A 17,901-nucleotide genomic window follows, 5' to 3' on the forward strand; every position below is an offset into this window, starting at 1 on the left:
TACTTTATAGTAAATGTCTAGTGCCTTGTGCGAGATGAGTGTTACTTCGCCAGTGCTTCAAACAAGCTGCCATCATACAATCTTCCTATGGTCTCTTTCTCTAGAAGACCATCCTTGTTCTTTGCAATAACGTACAAGGGGACCTATTTGATCTGAGCTGCTAACCTGGGGCAGCGCAAAAACTAAAATGTGATAACCATATTATTTCACCTCTTGCGGGTCTGTACACAGGGAAAGTAAATGAAATAGAAAAGAAACAACCATCAGACGCTGGGGCTTACCATCTAGAATGTCATTTAAATTCCTATTGGCCTTCAGCATGCACTGGATCTCCCAGAATGTGAGTTTGTATTGATGTTTTATAGCGTATTTGTTGAAGATGGCATTAACCTTGGAATGATCAAACCTCCCTTCAGTGTCATAGCTCTCTCTGTCGCTACCATGCTTTGCTATATGGACGTTCTCAATGTATATAGGAAATTTCAATGATGGTATCAATACTACCTTAGAGAAAAACCTAGATGAAGAAATGTCATTCGTCAAATATATGATAAATCCAAGTTTTGTAGGCTAATTTTACTCACAGTAATGTACTTATGGGAAGAGTGCAGTAGCTGAAGGATACATGGGTAACCACTACTAAGAAAAGGGAAGCCAGGATGCTAAACCCTTGATCTGAATTGGATCCATGAAGAGTTATTAGAGAACCATCACTGTATCAGGTCAGGACAAACTTCAAAGAATTAAGAGAAGCGATTAGAAACACCTCTAAATAGTGGTAGTTAGCAGCCAGTGTGGAATGGCGAGGACCTCGGTCAAGGCGCGCTAACTGAGGCCCATGGAGACTGCGCAAGAGGTGAAACTAGCCCATGGGAAGACCGGATCGGGAAAAAGAGGTAGTTTTTGATGTGCAATTAGTGCTTAGCGCTAATTGTGCATCGTTGGCCAAAACCCCTCAAGAAGGAGAGGCCCCGAGTACTCGATCGTGCGGGAGCTGGGGAAACCGTGGGGAAAAGGCTAAAGGCTAAGGCGGGATCCGAGCTCCAAAAATTGGTAGTATTTATCAGGGACACCCTTGGGCGGTAAGCAGTTTTGGCGAAAACGGAGCGATTCCACTCAGCGCCCGCCGCATGGCAAGCAGAGGAGAGAGAAAACCACCGCTCATCGCGTGCTAACAGTCGAGCAAGTCAACCATCGAAAATGTGCGAATGGTATTGGATCTGGGGGATTCAAATCTAACGGCTGAGATCGCGCCTGATGGGAAAGCCAGAATCGACATGGGATTAAGCTGCGATTTATAAGAATTTGAGGTCCAATCTGACCACCAAGGTGGCATATGACTCGTTCCATGATGTAACTGAAAAATCGAACCAACGAAGCAAGTTGGCCTATTTGCAGGAGGACATGTCGCCACTCCCTGTGAGCCTAATGATGACGCCGAAACAGGGAATTCCAAGCGCAGCTACAGCAAGAAATCCGATGGAAATGGAAGGGGAATCGAACAACCATGAGCTCAAATGGCCTTAAAGCCATGAACAGATAAAGCAGAAGACATGGGGAAGACAGAACACAGAGAATAAGAACAAAGAAAAGACAGTGAAGCAAAAGCAGAAAGAAGACAGAGTACTAAGCTGACCAAAGGCAACGTCGAGCACCAGAGAGCCTGAGGGATTCAAGCCATCCCTGAGGGGATCTGTCAGGACTGAGCGCCACACTAGGCTCCTTCCATTAAAGACCAAAGAGGTCAAAGATTTGGTGAGGAAAAGAGTCTGTGCACTCTAGTGGCTTTGGGAATCCAAGAACCACCCTGCCAAGAAAATTCTGTTTCAGGAGACTTGTATTGAGCTCCTTCATTATAATTCTCTTCTTTATGACACAATAAAAGAAGACCACCACTGAGAGCTAGACCGGAGACGTAGCCCTAGAGGATAGGGTGAACTCCTTATTAAGTTCTTGTGTTCTTATATTTGCTTACTATATTTCTCTGTTGTTTTCCATTTCAAGTGTCTGTGTATTTGCAATCTGATCGATCTGTTGCCTAAATAACATAGAAACACACCAGCACATGAGTCTGTAATACCTTCATTTAATAAATCTTTAACTGAGGTCACTCATAGTGTGATTTTCAGATCAAGTGGTATCAGAGCACTTTAGGTTGTATGGTTAGACAAGCTTGTGTTGGTTTAGCTGTTGAATGCTCACTAGATCAAAGCTCAAATTAGGAGAAGGAGAGTTGGTCGAACTAATCCTGAAATTGGGAGAGTCTATCCTTAGAAGACAATGTTAGATGAAGGTTCTGTAGGGGCAGACCCTCAATTCACAGAAAGTTTCCTAGCTATAAAGTCCATGGTAGAAGAAATGTATAGGGACTTTAGAAAGCATAAGGACGAAGATTCATCAGGTTCTAAACAAGATAAATAAGAAGATGAGTCTCACTTCCATGACCACTCTAAAGGAAAAGGGAAAGAGGAAAGCTTCCTCACACCTCCTAATAGCCCTGTGCATAACAAGAAAGCATCTTTGATCAAACTAGATGTTAAATTTGATTTGCCTATATATGATGGAGAGCTAAATGCTGAAAAGTTGGACAATTGGATTAGACAAATTGATGTTTATTGCAGAATAGAGAACATCGATTCAGACAAGAGCAAAATTCAGCTGGCAAGCCTACGCCTAGGAGGCACTGCCTTGGTTCGGTGGGAAGGCAGAACCCAAGCTGATATGAAAAGACATGGCAAGGCTATCTCTGTCTAGAGTGAATTTGTTTCTGCAATCAAAAAGTAGTTCTATCCATTGGCCTACATGCAAAAAGCCATGATGAGTTGGCAAACCCTTCGGCAGTTGAAAGGGCAAAGTGTGCAAGGGTACACTCAAGAATTTAGAAAGAGAGCATTTATTCTAGGAATCTCATTAGACTCACCAGAAACTCTTTTGAAGTACGTTGGTGGTCTACACAGCTACATGAGGCATACCATCTTCATGTTTAATCCCACTAGTATAGATGAGGTATCTGTACAAGCTACGCATCTAGAAGCTAGAGGAAAGAATGGAAATCCAGAAGTTGGGGGACCATCTCAACCCACTGTAAGCAAGAGCAAGGAGAAAATAAAGCAGAAGTGGAAGGCAAGGAAGGCTAACACTGCACAAAAAAGCAAAGCTTCATACACTTACTGTAAAAATGATGGGCATGATGATGAACATTGTTGGATTTTGCATCCAGTGCTGAGACCTAAGAAGTTTGAGGGCAAGAAGAAGAAGACTGTTGTAGCTATTAAAAAAGATTTGGGGTCAGACTCAAGAGATGAAACAACTATTGCAACCACAGTTATAAAAGGTAAGAATTCTGGAGCATCTACTATTAATTCTTCTCAATCTGTTATTGATGAAGAAAATGAGAGAAAAAGACATGAGATTTTCCATATTTGAGTTGTTTCCAAATATCAAAAGATTGATACTTTGTTTGATAGTGGCTCACAAGTAAATTTAATTTCTGAAGCAATTGTAAAGAAATTGGGATTAGAAACTACACCTCACAAGAAACCAAACCCATTAGGATGGTTGAATGATAAAGCACAACTACAAGTGACTAGATAGTGCAAACTCAAGTTTTCTTTTGGATCAACATTTGTAGATGAGGTTGAGTTAGACATAATTCCTTTGGATATATGTGGAATTGTTTTAGGAAGTCCTTACTTGTATGACAGAAAGGCTATTTTCTATAGAGCTCAGAACAAGTATCTACTTGTTAATATAGAATTGAATACTTTGTAAGAGCTCATAAGCTCAAGAATAATTATACTCTCGTAAACTCAGGGCAGATGAAAAGAATGATAAATTCCTGCAAACAATTTTTACTGATGGTTGTAAAGGAAAAGAAACCTGATAAAACCAATGTATTTGAGGGCTGTAATGCTAAACAGCAAGTTGATTTAGAAAGGGTTGTTTCAGAGTGTGATGTCTTGTTTCAGGAACCTAAAGGTCTGCCACCCAGAAAAGAAATAATAAATGATATTATTTTGCAGCGAGATGTTCCATTACCTAACATTGGAATGTACAGGTTGTCTTCTTTAGAGAATGGTGAAATCAAGAAGCAGGTGCAGGAGTTGCTCGAGAAAGGGTTCATCAGGCCTAGCACATTACCATGTGGGTCACCAATCGTTTTGGTGAGAAAGAAAGATGGTTTGTGGAGAATGTGCATTGGCTATCGAGCACTGAACAAGATAACAATCAAAAATCGTTATCCCCTTCCGCGCATAGATGATATTTTGGATCAAGTGAAGGAAGCTATTTATTTCACCAAGCTAGACTTGCACAATGGATACGATTAGGTCAGAGTTGCAGAACAAGATGCATGGAAGATTTCTTTCAAGACAAAGCAGGGATTGTATGAGTGGCTAGTTATGCCTTTTGGCTTAACTAATGCTCCTGCTACTTTCATGAGATTAATGAATGATGTACTCAGACCTTTTCTTGATGATTTTTTTATTGTGTATCTAGATGACATTCTGATTTTTAGTAAAACATGGGAATAACACTTAAAGCATGTTACGCAGACACTAGATGTTTTGAAAAAAGAAAAACTTTATGTTAAACTCTCAAAATGTGAATTTGGAAAACCATCTCTGAATTATTTGGGTCATATAGTAGGGGGTGGTGAAATGAAAATAGATCCCTCTAAGGTGGCAGTCATTGTAAACTGGCCTAAACCCAAGTCTGTTACAGAAGCGAGAAGCTTCTTAGGAGCAGCAGCACAATATTGGAGGAAGTTCATTTCTAACTTTTTCTCAATTGCAGCTCCCTTACATGCTTTAACAGGATTGAACAAGGTGTTTCAGTGGGGAGGCAAACATCAGAAAGCCTTCGACACCTTGAAAGAAAAGATTAGTACAACACCTATACTAGCACTGCCTGATCTGCAAAGACCATTTGAGATCCAAACAGATGCTAGTGACTATGCCATGGGAGCAGTGTTGACCCAGCGTGGTAAACCCATATGTTATCATTCTGAGACTTTCAATCCTGCAGTAGTTAAATATCCTACATATGATAAAGAATTGTATGCATTAGTTCAGAGTGTGAAAAAGTGGAAACATTACTTAATGGGCAAAGAGACAGTAATACATATTGATCATTAACCACTTCAATATCTACACTCCCAAACTAAGTTGCAGCAATCAAGACATTACAGATGGATGGGTTTTCTACAACAGTTTCATTTAGTCATCAGATATAAGAAGGGCATACATAACAAAGTTGCAGACATGTTATCTAGACCCATTATAAATACATCTACTATACTTAAGCACAATTCTGTGCTACATGAAAGCTACATTGAACAATATGCTCAAGATATAGACTTTAAAGATGTATATGCAACTTTAAGTCAAGGCAAAAGAGTAGAAGAATTGGATTATCATGTAAAGGACTGACTCTTATACCATTGCGGGAAGCTCTACATTCCACAAACTAAGAGAATAAAGATAATTAGGGAAGCACATACTTCTTTGATATCAGGTCACTTTGGGGTAAGTAAAATAGTTGCACAGCTGCAAAGATTTTGTTATTGGCCAAAAATGAATGAGACAGTTTCTAGATATGTAAGAGGGTGTATTATGTGTGCTAAAAGCAAGCCCAGCAACAGAAAACTAGGCTTGTACACTCCACTACCAGTACCTTCTCACCCTTGGGAAAGTGTTTCCTTGGATTTTGTTGGAGGACTACCTAAATCTAGGAAAGGTTATGATTATCTATATGTTGTTGTGGATAGGTTCAGTAAAATGTGTATTTTAATACCTTGTAATAAAAATATTACCATTGAACAAACTGCAAAATTGTTCTTTGAACATGTATGGGTTCATTTTGGATTACCCACTTCTATTGTATCTGATCGAGACACCTGTTTTGTGGGAAAATTTTGGTCAAGTCTGTGGGATCTGATGGAAACCAAACTGAAGAAAAGCATGGCTTTTCATCCACAGACGGATGGCCAGACAGAAGTAGTTAACAGGACAGTGATCCAGTTACTCAGAGGATATTGCAACAAACATCCTAAGCTTTGGGATGAACATTTGTGTTATGTGCAGCATGCTTACAACAGAGCAAAACATTATTCTACACAGAGATCTCCTTTTGAGGCATGTTTTGGTTTCACACCAAGGTCTCCTTTGGATTTTGTCTTTGGTAAAGATATCACAGTTGTGGGACACAGTGATGTGGACAAGGCAACTAGGTTCATTGAACAAATCTAGGAGATCCACTAGGCAGTACAGGAATAGTTGGAAAAGAGCTAAGCCAAATACAAGGCTAGGCATGACAAGCATCGGATGGAGCATAGTTTTCAAGTTGGTGACCAAGTCTCACTGTATATCAGTAAGGATAGGATGCAAGGTGAAGGTAAAAAGCTAAAGTGTATTTTGGGTATGGATCCTTCAAGATACTTGAGAAGATTGGTGAGAATGATTTTCGCCTTGATCTACCAGCTTACATGCACATATACTCTGCCATAAATGCAGATTGCTTGAGATTGTTTGAACCTTCAATGATTGAGGATCCTGAAAAGAAGATTCAGTTTCCTTCTATTGATGACCTGCTACCTGAATATCTTAATGAATTGCAGGAAGACACAGTATTGGATAGGAAGGTGGGGACGACGCGTAGAGGAGATTTTGAGTACCTAAGAATTGGGCTCAAAGGTTCAAAGCCTAGCAGTGCAAAGTGGATTGAGATTGGGCAAGTGAGAAAACAGTACCCTCACTTAGTCGATGCTTGAAAACCAACTTTTGGTGGTCCAAAATCTTTTTTACCGGGAAAGCCGTGATCCGAATTGGATCCATGAAGAGTTATTAGAAAACCATGACTATATCATATCAGGGCAGACTTCAAAGAATTAAAAGCAGCGATGAGAAACACCTCTAAACAGTGGCAGTTAGCAGCCAGCATAGAACAATGAGGACCTCGGTCAAAGCGCGCTAACGAAGGCCCATGGAGACTGTGCAGGAGGTGAAACTAGCCCCTGGGAAGCCCGAATTGGGAAAAGGAGGTAGTTTTTGATGTGCAATAATCGCGCATTGCTGGGAAAATCCCCTCATGAAGGAGAGGCCCCGAGTGCTCGGTCGCATGGGAGCTGGGAAAACCATGGGGAAAAGGCTAAAGGCTAAGGCGGGACCCGTGCTCCAAAAACCAGCAGTATTTATCGGGGGCACCCTTGGGCGGTAAGCAGTTTTGGCGAAAACGAAGTGATTCCACTCAGCGCCTGACACGTGGCAAGTGGAGGAGAGAGAAAACTGCCACTCATGGCGCGCTAACAGTCGAGCAAGTCAACCGCGCGAAATGTACGAATGGCGTTGGATCTAGGAGATCCAAATCTAATGGCTGAGATCATGCCCGATGGGAAAGCCGGAATCGATAGGGGATTAAGCCACGATCTATAAGAATTTGACATCCGATCTGACTGCCAAGGTGGCAAATGACTCATTCCACGACGTAACTGAAAAACCAAACCGACGAAGCAAGCTGGTGCAGTTGCAAGAGGACAAGTGGCCATTCCTTGTGAGCCTGATGATGACGCCGAAACAGGGAATTCCAAGCGAAGCTGCAGCAGGCAATCCAACGAAAGTGGAAGGGGAATCGAACAACCATGATCTCGAATGGCCTTAAAGCCATGAATAGACAAAGTAGAAGATACGAGGAAGACAAAACATAGAGAAGAAGAACAGAGAAAATACAGTGAAGCAAAAGAAGAAAGAAGACAGAGGACCGAGCTGACCAAAGGCAGCGTCGAGCATCAGAGAACTTGAGGGATTCAAACCATCCCTAAGGGTATCTGTTAGGACTAAGCACCACACTGGGATCCTTCCATTAAATACTAAAGAGGTCAAAGAGCTAGTGAGGAAAAGAGTCTGTGCACTCTAGTGGCTTGGGGAATCCAAGAACCACCCTGCCAAGAAAATTCTATTTCAGGAGACTCGTATTGAGCTCCTTCATTGTAATTCTCTGCTTTAAGACACAATAAAAGAAGGCCACCACTGAGAGCTGGACCAGAGATGTAGCCCTGGAGGATAGGGTGAACTCCTTATTAAGTTTTTGCGTTCTTATATTTGCTTACTATATTTCTCTGTTGTTTTCCATTTCAAGTGTCTGTCTATTTGCAATCTGATCGATCCGTTTCCTAAACAGCATAGACACACACCAACACATGAGTCTGTAATACCTTCATTTAATAAATCTTTAACTGAGGTCACTCATAGGGTGATTTTGAGATCAACCTTATGGCTCGAAGGCCTGCAATTTCAATCGCGTTCATCCATTTTAAAATTCCAGTTTTCATTTTCACGGTTAGATAAAATTGGATAGAAAGAAAGTAAGATTATATTATATTATTGTTTACTTCTGGCCGAAAATAGCCAGATCTGCTTGCTGATTAAAACACTGAAGTCTGGGATACTTGAGACAGGTTATTAGAAATATATATATACCCTGGCTTTAATATCGGATAGGATAAAACCAAATTTTATATAAGAGTTATCTTTAGCGTGAATTTTTGAAAGTTTTTTTTTGGATTTTTCTGCTGGAATTTTCTGATAAATCCCATAACAAACAGACAAAAAATCGCACTCTGTTTTTACACAGAAAAACAGAAAAATTCGCTTGCTGGAAACTGTGTTTCAGCAACACAGTTTTTTTTCAGTTGCTGAAACAGGTGTTTCAGCAACGGTGTTTCAGCAACAGGAAATTTTGTCAGTTGCTGAAACAGGTGTTTCAGTAACGGTGTTTCAGCAACGTAATTTTGACGTCAGGTAATTTTTTGAGTTACGAGCTGTTTCAGCAACGTTGATCGTCGTGTTTCAGCAACGATGACAGTATAACAGCAACAGGAAAAATTTAACTTGTATTTATCAAAATAAACTAACTGTTACAGATTTGTCTTCCTCATACAGAGGGAATTTCAAAAACTTCTATTGCTGAACATCTACTTCAGAAATTCACTAAGGAACGATTCTGTTCCACACAGATGAACATAAAAAAAACAAATTACATTCAAATTTCTGCACTGCTGTGCATTTCACTCTTCTGAAATTATTCTTCTTCCTCTTCTTCACGCTGCTGCATGCTTTCCTCTGCTCTGCGTGATTCTTCAGCTGCTGCTGCTGCTTCTTCTAACATTCTAACATTAAAACAGAACTGTTGTGCAGTATTTATATGCTGAAAAATATCTGATTAAAACAATAAACTATTACAAAATATCTTCTAATGTTTATCACTGAATTTATTGCAGCAAGGCGGTGATGCCTTTATCAAAATCAAGTCGGCTGTCTGCAGGGGAAATCAGCTGAAGCTTTAATGCATATTTATGTGCAAAAATATCAAAGGCGACTTTGCTGCACCGAACAGGCTGAAACATTTACTGCAAATCAGATTCATGTACAGCTGTTCATTGTTGCAGTTGGAATTAAATTCCAACACTCCCCCTTAATTTCAACTGCTGCATACCCAAACATTTTCTGAAATGATCAAAACCTTTCTTTGCTAATGGTTTTGTCAAGATGTCTGCAAGCTGATCCTCTGTTCTGCAGTGCTGCAAAACAATCTCACCATTGTTAACCAATTCACGTATGAAGTGATATTTGGTGTCTATGTGCTTTGTTCTTTTATGAAAAACAGAGTTTTTAGACAATGCTATTGCTGAGCTATTGTCACAGTAAATGGTTGTGCCATTTTCTTGTTCATGACACAAATCTTTGAGAACTCTTCTCAGCCATACTGCTTGGCATGCTGCTGCTGTTGCTGCCACATACTCTGCCTCTGCTGTTGATAAAGCCACAACTGGTTGCTTCTTGGAAGCCCATGAGATGGCTCCCGATCCCATATGAAACACATATCCCGATGTGCTTTTCCTATCATCAACACTTCCAGCCCAGTCACTGTCAGTGTAACCTGTCAACATGAAACTTTCAGAAGAGGAGTATAAAATACCAAACCCCTTCGTTCCATTCACATACCTTAGAATTCTCTTGGCTGCCTGCCAATGAGTCTCTTTCGGTCTTTCCATAAATCTGGAGATTAAACTCACAGCGTGCATAATGTCCGGCCTAGTTGCAGTCAAGTACATAAGGCTGCCAACTATGCTCTTGTACAATTTTGGATCAAAATATTTGCTGCTGTCTTCTTTGGTTAATTTCAGCCCCACTACTGTTGGAGTCACAGCAGCCTTGCTGTTCTGCATGTTAAATCTCTTCAAAACAGCTTCTACATATTTATCTTGAGAAATGAAAACACCATTTTCACTTTGGTCTACTTCAATTCCAAGAAAATATCTTAAGAAGCCTAAGTCAGTCATTTCAAATTCACTCTTCATGACTGCTTTAAAATCAGCAATGAGAGAAGCATCATTGCTAGTAAAAATCAGATCATCTACATATAAAACAACAATAATAATCTTACCGTCATTCTGCTTTATGTAGAGTGTGGGTTCACCATCACACTTAGCAAACCCATTCTCAATCAGATAAGCATCAATTCTGCTGTACCATGCTCTTGGAGCTTGCTTCAGCCCATAAAGAGCCTTCTTCAGTTTACAAACTTTATGCTCTTGTCCTTCAACTTCATAGCCCGGAGGTTGATCAACATAAACCTCTTCTTTTAACACTCCATTCAGGAATGCAGATTTAACATCCATCTGATAAATCTTCAATTTGTGTTGTGCTGCAATAGACAACACTGTTCTCACTGTTTCCATCCTTGCTACTGGTGCAAAGGTTTCATCATAGTCTCTGCCTTGTTGCTGCTTGTAGCCTTTCACAACAAGCCTTGCTTTGTGCCTGTCAATCTTACCTTCGGCATTACTCTTGGTCTTATAAACCCACTTAACTCCAATGGCATCTTTGCCTTTAGGGAGATCCACTAACTCCCATGTTTTACTCTTCTCTATTGCACCAATTTCTTCATTCATTGCTTCAATCCATTTATCTTCATTTACAGCATCTTCAAAATGGATTGGGTCATCAATATGACAATACAAAGCGAATAATGAATTCAGACCAGTATTGTTACTTACCTCTCCTTGTTCATAAATCTCACTCAGATTTCTGAATCTTGGTCTTCTTGGTGTGCTTGGAGTTCCATCCGAACTTGAGGGTGTATTTGATCCCTGTGCTGTTTCAGCAGTTGCTGTTTCAGCAGTTGCTGTTTCAGCAGTTGCTGTTTGTGGTGTAACAGCAACTGTTCTTCCTTGACTTCTCAAGGCTGTTCGGATTCCAGCTTGTGGTGTGGTTTGTTGTACTTGCTGTGGTGTAGGAGGAGCCACCAAGGAAGGATTATTTGCTGCTGTCCCTTCCTCTTCTTCTTCATGAGACACTATTGTCTTCACATTCACTGTTTTATCCAAGCTTCCATCCCAAGCTTCATCTTCAATGAACTGCACATCTCTACTTACTATTAACTTCTTGGTGGATGGATTATAGAGTTTGTATGCTTTTGACTCATCACAATAGCCAATAAAGACACACTTCTCCCCCTTACTATCAAGCTTTTTCCTTAGCTGATCCGGTACATGTGCATATGCCACACAACCGAATACTCTCATGTGAGTGACAGTTTGCTTTTGACCACTCCATGCCTCTTCTGGTATTCTGTTCATAACAACTTTAGTTGGGCATCTATTCAAGATGTAAACTGCGCAAGTAACAGCTTCTGCCCAATACTCATACGGCAAATGTTTTGCCTTCAGCATACTTCTGACCATGTCAAGAATGGTCCTATTCTTTCTTTCAGCAACACCGTTTTGCTGAGGTGTATACCTTGCTGTGAACTGCTTTTGTATGCCATTTTCTCTGCAAAAACGCAGAAATTCTTGGGAGATGTACTCTCCTCCTCTATCTGTTCTGAGCACTTTGATATAATGCCCACTCTGCTTTTCAACAAGAGTTTTGAAGTGGCGGAATTTCTCAAACACTTCACTCTTCTGTTTCAGCATATACACCCATGTCTTTCTGGTGTAATCATCAATAAAAGTTAAAACATATCTATTTCCAGCAAATGATGGTATTTGCATCAGTCCACACACATCAGAGTGAACTATTTCCAAGGGTGCTTTTGCCCTTATACTCTTTCCTGCTGGAAAGCTTTCCTTATGTTGCTTGCCCAAGATGCAGCCTTCACAAAGGCTGTCCGGTTTCTCAATCAACGGCAATCCCTTTACCATGCCCTTTCTGTGCAACAGATTCAGGCCTCCGAAATTGAGATGTCCAAATCTCAAATGCCACAACCAATTCACATCTTTCACCTGTTCTTGAAAGACTTCTTGTGTTACAGCCGCAATAGTTCTGCCTTCCTTCAAATCTGCCCTGAGTTTGAGAGGAAACATTCTATTGCTGGTCATCTGCACCTGTGCAATGATCTTCTTACTTGGAGGTATGTCTCTGATAGTACACAAATCATCTTTGAAGAACACGTTGTAACCTTTGTTCATGAGCTGTCCAATGCTCAAAAGATTACATTTCAGACCAGGTACATAGTATACAGCTTGCACAGTCATCTGTTCTCCATTTTTTGCTCGAATATTGACACTGCCCTTACCCTTGACAGTTATCTTATCATCAGTCCCTGTTGTTACCTCAGATTTCACATTTTCATCCAGATTGGCAAACATTTCAATATTTCCAGTCATGTGATTACTACAACCTGAGTCTAAGAACCAAAAATCTTCTTGCTTGTCTTGTGCTATGTTACATGTTAACAGCACATTCTTTGGGTTCTTATCTTCTTCATTTGCAAAATTAACATTCTGCCTATTGTTCATGTCATTTTGTTTTTTCTTGCATTCATTGGCATAGTGTCCAATTTTTTTACAATAATGACATTGGACTTTGGATTTGTCATACCTTTGTCCATGAGCTTGCTGTTTGCTTGAACCTTCAGCTTGGTTCTGATTGCAGCTCCTTCCGCTTGTGCTAGCTGGATAATTTCTGCCTCTGTTTTGGCTTCTTCCACGACCTCTGTAATTTGCTCTGCCTCTACCTCTTCTTTGGCCAAAAGACATCTGAGTCTTGAATGCTTGCTCAAAAGAGGAATCTGTTCCTCTACTCAGTCTGTGTTCATGAGACAACAGAGAAGCACTCAGCTCATCTACCGTGAACTGTGAGAGATCTTTTGTTTCTTCTATTGCCACCACAATAGATTCAAACCTTGAGGGTAAACATCTCAAGATTTTCTCTACAACCCTTCTATCTTCAAGAATCTCACCATGAGATCTTATCTGGGTTATCAATCCAATAACCTGAGTGAAGAATGAATCTATTGTATCAGATTCCTTCATGCTGAGATTTTCAAAGTCTCTCCTCAACATCTGCAACTTTGCAGTCTTCACCTTCTCCATGCCTTGATAGACAGTTTGGAGAATATCCCATGCCTCTTTGGACTTTTTTGCTGCTGCAATCCGCGGAAAAACACTTTCATGTACTGATTGGAAGAGGAAAAAGAGGGCTTTGGCATCCTTCTTTCTGTCACCCTTCAATTGGTCTCTTTCTGCTGCTGTCAAAGCAGCCAGTGCTGTTGCATCTGCAGGTTCAGCATAACCTGTTTCAACCAGCTCCCATATTCCTTGAGAAGCAAACAATGCTTTCATTGTTATGGACCAATAACTGTAATTTTTCCCATTAAACTGAGGCAGTTGGGGATTTGTCAAACCTGTTCCAGTATCTGCCATCTTAACCTGTACTGGTAAAGAAAAGATACTGACTGTATTTTTTTTAAAAAAACAAGCAAAAACTTTCTCTGCTGAAAAATCTGCTCAACAAACTTCTTACAGCTCCTACAGTGAAAAACAATATCTGTTTTTGACTCACTGAGTGCCTAGACTAGCTCCGATACCATGCTGGAATTTTCTGATAAATCCCATAACAAACAGACAAAAAATCGCACTCTGTTTTTACACAGAAAAACAGAAAAATTCGCTTGCTGGAAACTGTGTTTCAGCAACACAGTTTTTTTTCAGTTGCTGAAACAGGTGTTTCAGCAACGGTGTTTCAGCAACAGGAAATTTTGTCAGTTGCTGAAACAGGTGTTTCAGCAACGGTGTTTCAGCAACGTAATTTTGACGTCAGGTAATTTTTTGAGTTACGAGCTGTTTCAGCAACGCTGATCGTCGTGTTTCAGCAACGATGACAGTATAACAGCAACAGGAAAAATTTAACTTGTATTTATCAAAATAAACTAACTGTTACAGATTTGTCTTCCTCATACAGAGGGAATTTCAAAAACTTCTATTGCTGAACATCTACTTCAGAAATTCACTAAGGAACGATTCTGTTCCACAGAGATGAACATAAAAAAAACAAATTACATTCAAATTTCTGCACTGCTGTGCATTTCACTCTTCTGAAATTATTCTTCTTCCTCTTCTTCACGCTGCTGCATGCTTTCCTCTGCTCTGCGTGATTCTTCAGTTGCTGCTGCTGCTTCTTCTAACATTCTAACATTAAAACAGAACTGTTGTGCGGTATTTATATGCTGAAAAATATCTGATTAAAACAATAAACTATTACAAAATATCTTCTAATGTTTATCACTGAATTTATTGCAGCAAGGCGGTGATGCCTTTATCAAAATCAAGTCGGCTGTCTGCAGGGGAAATCAGCTGAAGCTTTAATGCATATTTATGTGCAAAAATATCAAAGGCGACTTTGCTGCACCGAACAGGCTGAAACATTTACTGCAAATCAGATTCATGTACAGCTGTTCATTGTTGCAGTTGGAATTAAATTCCAACATTTTCCTCTCCAATTTCTTTAGAATTTGGGAGGAATTTATTGAAATCACAAGTTTGATGGGTAACCCCTGCACAATAGAAATGCCCTCGAGGTTTTTCAAGATACTTTAATCTATATATACAATCAAAAAACTTAAATAATACAAATCAAAATTTCATCACAATTCAAACCCCGAAAACTCCAAAAAAATCACACTAAAAACAACTCTCTCTCTATATATAATACAATTAAATACATTTACACATAAACTATAATAATTTTAACATTGAAATCAAATAATAAACACTCTATCCCAATCATTAAATTTAGAGCATAGCTCCCGACTGCCTTTGAAGCCTAATATTTAGATGTAGATTTGCAATATTTAACTCGGATAGTTTTAGGTATCTAAATCACCATCCTACCGTACCATATCATTAATTTTTATTTTAGAATATATTTGTCAATCCGCTAAAATCACTGTCACGACACACATTAGACCATCTCATTAGACCATATTTCAAGTTGATAAAAACGTTTTCAATAATTTCGTGATGTTCATCAAATTTAAGACTTCATAATTAAATACAATTTATTGTCTTTCAACTCTTTTGAAATTAAAATCTGTGGATTTTCAAACTAAAAATATAAAGTTCGGTCATTCAAATATCCATAAACATAAATATGCATGTAAACATAAATATGCATGTAAACATAAACATGCATAGGTTTTTTCAATCTCAGCGCGCAATGTTTTCATTATTAAGTTTATTTACTTATTTTTTTATTTCTTATTTTTTTTAATAATATAAATGATTTTTTTAAGTGGCAAAATTAATTATAATTTAGTTGGTTAATAAAAAGTTTTCAAATTAACAATAAGATAGTCATTATTGATTGCTATTACAAATGTAGAGACTCATTACGATTCAAGCAAAACCAAGACACATAAAATTAACTGCTAGTAATCTAGAAGAAAAAAGACGTTCAATCATACAAAATGCCTCTAAATCTTATGCCGCTAACCAATTTCCTTATAATCCAAAAATTATAATCCAAAAAATACACTCTTAATGACTTTTTACATCCTAAAATAATAACATACTATTAAAAATAATATCATTAATATTATAAAATATTACAAAATTTTATAAATTTAAAAAAAATGATTTAGGTGTTATATATAGTTGCTCTTTTCCCACTTTGGATACTAGAATATATTCTATATATATATATAGAGTAAATGAATCAACAAAATCCAGAAATATCTCATATCTCACTGTATTAAAATTTATGTTTGCATTTATACTTGGATTTAAAAACACAAATTATAAACTCATCTTATAAAGAATTCGGCTTGAAACACATTGCCGCAGTTTAATTAGCGAGAGGAATTGCCCCGAAAGTTATGGAAATTCTGGTCATATTTAGAGAAAATCTGGCAAGGATTTTTGTAAATCTAAGTTATAGTTGTTAAACTTCAAAATTTTAGGTGTCCTAGATGTTTTTGATGGTGCTGAATCCATTTAATCTAAGTTATAGTTGTTAAACTTCAAAAAATTTAGGTGTCCTAGATGTTTTTGATGGTGCTGAATCTATTTCCATCATAAATATACGATTCAAACACTGCCTCTACAAAAAATTTTAATTTTCTTTTGCCCAGATTCCAGCCACTTTTGGTGGCCTTAGCAATTCCTCCGCCTCAGTAGAGGACTCCAAAAACATTTGCTTTAGTAACTCATTTCCATTACAAAAGCAAGCAGTAACTAGATCAACATGTAAATTGAATACATTTCTCTAATCACGCATTAAATTTCTAAAGTAAAGCTATCCGGTTGACTGGTAAGCAGAATAAAGCAAGTTTGTACTCTCCATAAACTTAGAAAGAACCGGCATGCTGGTAAAGCACAATAACATAGCTGAACTTTACTGGAAAATGGCAAAGTGCTAAACAAATCAGATAAAAAATGACCCACCTCTGTAATTATCAATTGGGTAAATAATTCCATCCTTGTCTTTATCGAAAAAAGCCACATGTTGTTGAGTAACGCTCATGTCGTTGTTATTATGATCCGTGGACCCATTTATGTGCTGTGGATCCACTGCTTCCAAAGCTTTTGCTAAATCTAAATGAGGAACACATAGCAAAACTAATACTGGTTATTCACATTTAATAGTAACACCAAGCATATATTTAACTTAAGGATGGATTTAATAACAAATTAAAACTGTCAATGTGCAAACCTGAGATATGATGATAAGAGGGATCTATTTAAGAATTAATACAATCAAACCTGAGATGGGATATTAAGATGGATCCATTAATAGATTTGCGATTGTGGATTATGCAATCATATATTGGGAGTACAATAGTGCATACATGGGCTTGGCATTTGTTCTTGCAGGTGGATGTTCAATCTTCGCTGTGCAGTAATCGGTGCCCGTCCGGCAACTGTTTGCATGGAGTCTTCTGAAGGGCTCGCCATCTTTTAGTTCGTTGAGGGGCTCTATGTGAGATCCAAACGAACACAATCTTAAGAATAGCAGCAAGCCTGCCTTAAAATGAACAAATTAAAACAGTGCGATGGAGCAAAAGATATACCAACTAGATTGACCGAAGGCTCTATATAAGTAGCACAAAACACGAGGAACGAGAAGAGAGTAGTCGTCCCTATACAATGAGTTGCGTGAAATGAAGGTATACGCAATTAAAAGGCAAAGGCATATCTGGCCCTACTATCAAACATGATCGAAAACGCATCAATCTCGCGAGTCTCACGGAAAAATATACCAAGGATCCCGTACATGTCAGGTTTTCCATAGTTTTGGATCTCTTCCGAAACCAAACTCCTTGACAGAAAGAGGAAATGTGCTTTTTATGATAATTATGATAAATAAAAATAGATGATATTGTAATGTGAATCACATTTTGTATAGAAGTTTAAAATGTATTGGTATAAGAAGATATTCTAATGTGAATCACATTTTGTATTCATAGAAGTTTAAAATGTATTGGTCTAAGAAAAAGATGTAGTATTTCTTTCAGTGTTGAACGTATGTGGACTACAGATTCTGAGAATATCTTATTCATAAAAAAAAATCATTTGACCTTTATCATAACCATCAATCGGTTATCAAAATTATATCTAGCTAGATC

The 17,901-nt window shown here is 38.5% G+C and overlaps 1 pseudogene; it reads right to left on the reverse strand.

Annotated features, from left to right (window-relative positions):
* Nucleotides 1-41: 41 nt before the first annotated feature.
* Nucleotides 42-17,316, reverse strand: LOC149223570 (peroxygenase-like; annotated as a pseudogene).
* Nucleotides 17,317-17,901: the final 585 nt, after the last annotated feature.

The sequence above is a fragment of the Pinus tabuliformis genome, chromosome Q, assembly GCF_031772625.1.
Source record: "Pinus tabuliformis cultivar Carrire ecotype Pingquan chromosome Q, CPIR1, whole genome shotgun sequence".
Lineage (NCBI taxonomy): Eukaryota > Viridiplantae > Streptophyta > Pinopsida > Pinales > Pinaceae > Pinus > Pinus tabuliformis.